We start from the raw sequence: 7275 nt of genomic DNA, 5'->3' as shown, positions 1-7275 counted from the left end.
GCAGTTTTTTGCCAGCTTATGCTAAAACATTTAAGGACACAGAACTACAGGCACGAGTGTTATATAACCCTTATATTGCCGATATATAGTGTTTCCTCCAAACAAGCAAAATTTATTGGCTTATATTCTTTTTCCTATTGCTCAGTCCATCGCACTAATACAAATGGGAAACAGGGTTAAAATTTTTCCTATCTTGTATAAAGAAGCCAGCATAAAAGTTTCCTAAAATTAAGCAGCTTTTAATATCCTCAACTATAAGTAAAGGAAGAAATTTGATAATGCAAGTCTGGAATATTCCAGGGTCCCTAAAATATTCTGATACAGTATCCAAAGAAAACATACATGAATTGACAAGTACCATGAATATATGCAATGTAGATAATAACGAACAACCATAGCACATAAATCAAAGTAAATAACTTGATAATATTTTGGCTAATGAAAATAAACAAAACAAAAAAGCAAAGCCCAAATATAATTGCATTACCCAATTTTAGGACAGACGCCATTTTAGACACCATTAATTCATGCAACCATTTTAGGAAAAAATAATTACATTATGTATTATTGTTTTAAAATTAAATAATAAAATTAGCAATTATACTCAATAAGTTTAAGGATGTCCATAAATTTGGACCCAGGATTCCCACTTCTACGGCTCTATACAACGTAAATAACCTGAAGTACAGGTAACTCAATATGCCCATAAAGACTCAATGATAAAATTAATTATAAATACATGAGAACATAATTACCAGGTTGAATTACATGAAATTGTTCCTATGTCAGTCCTGCAAACATGGTGATTTCACACTGTTCAACCTAATGAATTATTCTGCAACCTTATGATGATTAAACAGTCTAAAATTATACTTTTAAAGATTTGTAATGTAAGAAATTCTTTCTAATGTAAAGTTGTGGAATTCTAGTTATGGTTCCTTTCAGGACCAACCCTCCTGTAGATAAAAACTGTAAAGAGTGCTCGCTTCGGCAGCACATATACTAAAATTGGAACGATACAGAGATTAGCATGGCCCCTGCGCAAGGATGACATGCAAATTTGTGAAGTGTTCCATATTTTTCTGTTTAAAAAATTATATATATGTAGAACTGGGGGGTTTGAATACTCATTAGATATTTGGTAATATTAAGGAATTATTGTTAATTTTGTGGTTGTGATAATGATATTGTGGGTTTTTTTTTTAATCCCTATCTAGAGATACATGCTGATATATTTAAAACAAAATAATATGATGTTGGGAGTCATTCAAAATAATCTGGGATGAGGGGTGAGTAGTAGCATTATTGTTGAAACAAGATTGTCTATGAGTTAACTGTTGGAAGCTGGGTGACAGGTCATGGTGGAGGGGGTCCTCAAACTCTTCTCTCTTTTGCTTATGTTTGAATTTTCCATAATAAAAACTTAAAAATAAAATAAAAACAAGCAAGCAAACAAAAAAAACTGTAAAGAATGGATAGAATATAAACGTAATAACTGAAAGCGCTGGAAGGTTTTCCCAAACAGGCAGATGCTGGAAAGGGTAGAAACCCAGAGGAAGGAAACAGCACTGGATGAGTTTCCTATTTTATAGCTTTTAACCAGAGGGCAGGACCCAGTCTGTCAGCTAGATCAACAGAAATTTTCCAACCTCAAATTGAGAGAGACAAGATTGGAGGGAGAAAAATGAATGCAGCTTCAAAATACTTAATATGTGTATAATTGGAGTCCCAAATAAGAGAGAAAGATGGGGCATAAAATATATTTGAAGAAATAATGCCAAAGATTTACCGAAAGTTATGCAAGTCAGAAATGTATAGATTCAAGGAATTCAGCAATGCTATAGCAGAATAAATACAAAGAAAACCCCACCTAGGAGCACAGTAATTAAGCTGCTAAAAAATAAAGAGTAAAAGAAAACCTTGAAAGAAGACAGAGAGAAAAGCAACACATAACATACACGTGAATAGCAAGCTTAAAGTGCTAAAAGAAAAAAAAAAAAACCCTAGAAGTCTAGATCCAGTGAAAGTATTCTTCAAGTATGAAGGCAAGATAAAGATAGTTCCAGATAAAAGAAAACTAAAGAGGGTTATCACCGTCAGAGCTGCACTACAAGAAATGTTAAAAGTAGTTTTTAAGGCTGAAGGGAAATGATACCAGATGAAACTAAGATCTTTAGAAAGAAATAAAGAACCTGGAAATGGAAATATGTGGGTAAATATTAAAGACTATTTTTTCTTCCAATTTATTTAAAGTATACGTGACTGTTTAAACAAAAAGCCCTAGCTCTTACTTCCAATAAAACTGAGACAATTCTCCCAACTCAAGAGAAAATGCACATTATTACACGTACAAAAAAATACCATTTCATATATAAAGATATGTTTCAATAATTTATATTCCTGAACAAAAATATAGCATCTTTCATAATGTAGATTTCATCCAGGGTTTTATTATTAGCACAACTGCAAAGCCTGCAGAGATTTTACAGAAAGATCAGCCCAATTAGATAAAAATGAGAATCCTCTTTCCAGATCTAAATTTTGCATCATTATCTCTCTAGGAAGAGATCATTAAATTATGATTTAGTCACAGGGCTGTTTACTGATTAGAATGCAAAACACTTAACCATTTGCATTTGAAAACAAAGTGGAAGATATATAGCTAGTCCACTTTAAAACAAAAGAGCTTAAAATTTATCTAAATTTTAATGAATTGCTTAAGAGGAAGTACAAAACAACTCTCTGCCCAGTATAGTGTGTTTTTTCTATTATGCACGCTCAAAGGGCTGATAAATTGATAAATATCTTACACACAAGGTAATTAACAACAATTCTTGTATACCAAACGTGTTTTCTTTGCTTCATCCAACGAAAAATACATTTGGGGGAAACTTGTTTCTGTTTCTCAAAATTAGACTGATGTTTATTCCAGGACCAGATACAATTATTATGAACCAAAAAAGTATTTACCTTACGGTATTTCAACCAATATCATATCATGCAACAATTGGTTATCATGAGCAGAAGAAAGATCTTTTTTATTTTTCATAATTACCTAATAATCAGAAATTATGAAAGCATAATGTATAATGCAATTTTTGTGAGTTTTCAAGGCACTGGTAAGTATTAAGAGTCCAGTTAAAAAAGAGGACAAGACGGAATAAATAAATGTAAGTTTGTTTTATATTCCTAAAAATTTTTCTTTATAAAATAAATATTTGGAGGATACCATGTTTTTAACACACATAAAACTATGACAAATCTAATGTACATACAGAAAACACAATTTTCCACTAAACGCTACTGAAATAAATTGCAAATAACGTTTTTATAAACTGATATTATCTGGCAGCCTAATCATGTCTTTAATTCACACACTCACTCCAAAATTCAGATATAGTGAAAAGATAAAATGCTCACCAAGGGACTTCCCTGGTGGCACAGTGATTAAGAATCCGCCTGCCAATGCAGGGGACACGGGTTCGAGCCCTGGTCCGGGAAGATCCCACATGCTGCAGAGCAACTAAGCCTGTGCGCACAACTACTGAGCCTTCGCTCTAGAGCCCGCAAGCCACAACTACTGAAGCCCGCGTGCCTAGAGCCCGTGCTCTGCAACATGAGATACCACCACAATAAGCCGGTGCAGCGCAATGAAATGTAGCCCCTGCTCGCCGCAACTAGAGAAAGCCCACGCACAGCAACAAAGACCCAACACAGACAAAAACAAAACAAAAAAAATGCTCACCAAGATATCTAATGAAGCATAATAGTAACCTTTTGAAAAATTTAAAATACTATTGAAATATTTTCATTTTGAAAGCAAGTTAACATATTTACTAGGGACAAATTGCAAACCCTTACTGACTAATTCTTACTCAAATGATTTAAATATCAAAGACTGTTGCCAGATTTTGAAGGTGATAGCTGGCAATTAACTTCTGTGAAAGTTTGTGAATAAAGCAAGGCATATGTTCCACACTTGACGAATTACACACATCCATTATAAGATCTAGAATAGAAAGACAGTCCCATGCCAACCTTCAAGCCTCAACAAGAATTTATTCAAGCCATAACTCTACACTGATGACAGAGCAAACCAACATAAAGTGGGGACTTTACCAAAGGAATTGTTTATAGAAGGTCAGAAGAGGTTTCCTGTAAAATGCTGTAGAAACCCAACTGTTTTGTTCTATTTTATACTTACCATAACAAACTCCTATCCTTTAAGTTATAGAATTTTCTCACCATCATGTGATCTAAAATGTAAGGTGAAACAGGCCCTTGTTGGAATTATCTCAAAGAGGGAAAATAAAATATGGTCTCTGAAATGGTGACTGTGGTTTTGTTCATATCCTTTGGCAAATGAATTAGCCTCCTTGGGAATTGGTAGTTAAATGTAATTCTGGTCGTGGAGAGCATCACCAGTTTTGTACTTACTTCCATCAGTGGGTGTAATCTTGTATATTTGTTGAAGATGGATGACTTTGTCTGTGCTCTTGATTCCCCAGAGACTGAAATTCTGTAAAAGGGTACAAAAAGTGTCATTAAACGGGGCATCTACGGTGCACATTAAACTCAGAAAAGTGCATAATAAAGTCAGAAAAATAACAAGCCTAAAACACGAGCAAACATTGCTTCCCTAAGTAAGCAGGAGTAATGGAGAGAGACAGAAAGGGAAAAACATAAATCACATAATGCATACTAAAAATGCTTCACCTAGAAAACACATTTCTATACCTTTATTTCACATTCTTTGAGAAATAAATAACCCTATCAATAAAATATGTGGTATTCTAGGGTCAAAGCGGTAAACTGAACTTAAAAGGATCATTCAGATTTTAAAAGGGAATTGGAAAATAGGCATAGGCACGTAATTGACAACCAGATGCTTTTGTGAACCTTAGACTTTGCGAGCATTTCAGAGGCCCTCCAGTGAAGAATACAGTTAAATTGTATAGTGATACCATTGTTCATATAAATTATCTTAGGAGAAAGAAAGAGTCTGTAATGCTACCTGAATCATTATCTAACACATATATACATAATCTGCATATGGGAAACATGTAGCATGGAAACCTCTCCTTGAACCAGAATAGTTAATTTTCTAATATTTGGAATAAATGGAACTTTAGTATGCTTTAAAGACCACCTTGAATACCTTATGGAAGCAATAGGTCCTTCTTGTATCTAAAGTTGGAGAGATTCACTGCCTTCATAACAGCCTAATCCTTACCAAGTGATATCCTGTGGAGATGTTCAGTGTCTGCCATAATAGGGATTCCTTTCATCTGAAGTGTAGCTCTGATAACAGTGCTGCTTACAGGATACTCAGGAAGTGAATAGAAGTGGAACATCCTGCTATGAGCTAGAAAGCACAGGCAGGATCTTCACCACTCTGCCAGGCCAACACCAAGGCTCCAAAAACAAAGGGCTCTTTCCTATTAGAGGTACACACAACTCACGCCCCGTGAAATGCATTCCCTAAGGCTGATTTGTCTTCCCTCCATGCATCAACGTGGTTATAGTCCAATTGGTCCAAATGGCCATTTCATTAAGGCCCTCGGTAAATACTGGCTTGGCATAGTAGCTGGCCAAGTTTAAAAACAAATATATTTTATTCTGAGAGGTAAACTATTTAAAATAGCTCCTTGGTCTTTACAATCACCGTATTTGATCAAAACAGCAAAACCAGCAAAGTAGAGCCAAATAAGATGTTTCCATCTAAGTTGATTTTTTCTCCTGATGGGGAAAACAGGGGTGATGTTCATATATAAGCAAAATTCCGTAGAATAATCAAGTTCTTAATCATTCTGAAGAGTGTATCTCAGAATTATAATCAGTTGATTTTGTTCTCTAATTTTACATCAGTGGAGATGACTTGGCTGGTGTATCTACAGACTTTTTGTCTTGTAACAAAGCACCACATGCATTTTTAACCATAAATTATCCTTGATTTGATAGTACTGAATGGAACCATGGAACAAAGTGACAACATGAATATATCTTCATAAAATAAAGTGATCTGAGAATTCCTAAATCATTTGCTTCAATCAAAGAAGTTATATTTCAGTAAATGATCAAGTATTTGCTGAATACTTATTATGTACCAAAAATAAAAACTCTGAAATAATGCATAGCTCATTCTTACTCCACTTGGGACAATGAAATATATAAATGTGGATAAATTATAAAATTGGCCTTTATAAGGGTCAGGCATACAGGAATAGGGGATCGTTGTAAGATTTTAAGTTATTTTAAAACATTGATTCCATCAAATTTTTCCCATACTCAGAAATCTAAAGTGTCTCCCCATCATGAATAGGAGGAAGTCCTCATGTCCTGGCTTATTACTAGAGGCCAACACCAATCATACTCAGTCCTACCAGCACCACTCACAAGCACACAGTCTATGTTTGTGCTGGGATGTTAAATAAACTGATTCCACAAAGACCGTAGCTCACCCATGACCTTGAATCACCATAACTCTAGATGACCCATCTTGGCTCTTAACATGTGTGGCCTTATTGTCGCAATTATCCTTTCATTTTTCATTAATAATAATAATGACAATAATAAGGGCTAACATTTATTGAGGGTTTATTATAGGTTTGTCACAGTGCTAAGGTTTAGATGTGCCACCTCCTAATTTGTACTCAAAAAACATCTCTCAAGGATATACGATGATTATCCACATTTTGCACATGAGAAAATGAGTCATGGTGAGGTTAAGCAAATTGTCTAAGGTCATAGAAAGTGATGGAGCCACGACTTTATCATAAGACAGTTTGAGTCCATAGTATAGAGATGTGATCAATATCTAGTGTTCCCCAAGAGAAGGTACTTTTTGAAAAGCTAGGAGTTGTCTGATATTTCATGTATCACTCACAGTGAAGCCTGCAGACTATTTGGCCCATAGTAAGGCCTTAATGATTGTTGAATCGGTGCATGGATGGATAGATGGATGGATGGATGGATGGAAGGACAAATGGAGAGATACTAAGGGCAGGAATTAATTCAGGGATGAGGCCTGAGGTTCTTTTAAACAGATGGTGAAGATAGGATATTTGGCACGAAGGACAGGATTTGAGAACCGAATGAATATGAGAGGAGAAGAAGTAGGAGAGTAGAACATGACTTAAACGTTGTAAGACTGGGAAATTGAAGCAATGGTGGTAAGTTAGAAAGATGAATCAAGTTTCAGACCACATATTCAGTTCGGTTTGGGACATGCTTTGATATGAATAAGATACTCATGGAAATATCAGCTAATCATAA

General features: G+C 34.9%; 1 non-coding gene across 1 annotated transcript; it reads left to right on the top strand.

The window, feature by feature from the left end:
* Nucleotides 1–978: 978 nt before the first annotated feature.
* LOC114908217 lies at nucleotides 979–1082 on the top strand. Its single transcript, XR_003796909.1, has one exon. It is a non-coding gene; the product is annotated as a U6 spliceosomal RNA (small nuclear RNA).
* Nucleotides 1083–7275: the final 6193 nt, after the last annotated feature.

The sequence above is a fragment of the Monodon monoceros genome, unplaced genomic scaffold (assembly GCF_005190385.1).
Source record: "Monodon monoceros isolate NGI ecotype Baffin Bay Population unplaced genomic scaffold, NGI_Narwhal_1 Super_Scaffold_3, whole genome shotgun sequence".
Classification (NCBI taxonomy): domain Eukaryota; kingdom Metazoa; phylum Chordata; class Mammalia; order Artiodactyla; family Monodontidae; genus Monodon; species Monodon monoceros.
This window is presented reverse-complemented; position numbering and strand designations above follow the sequence as displayed.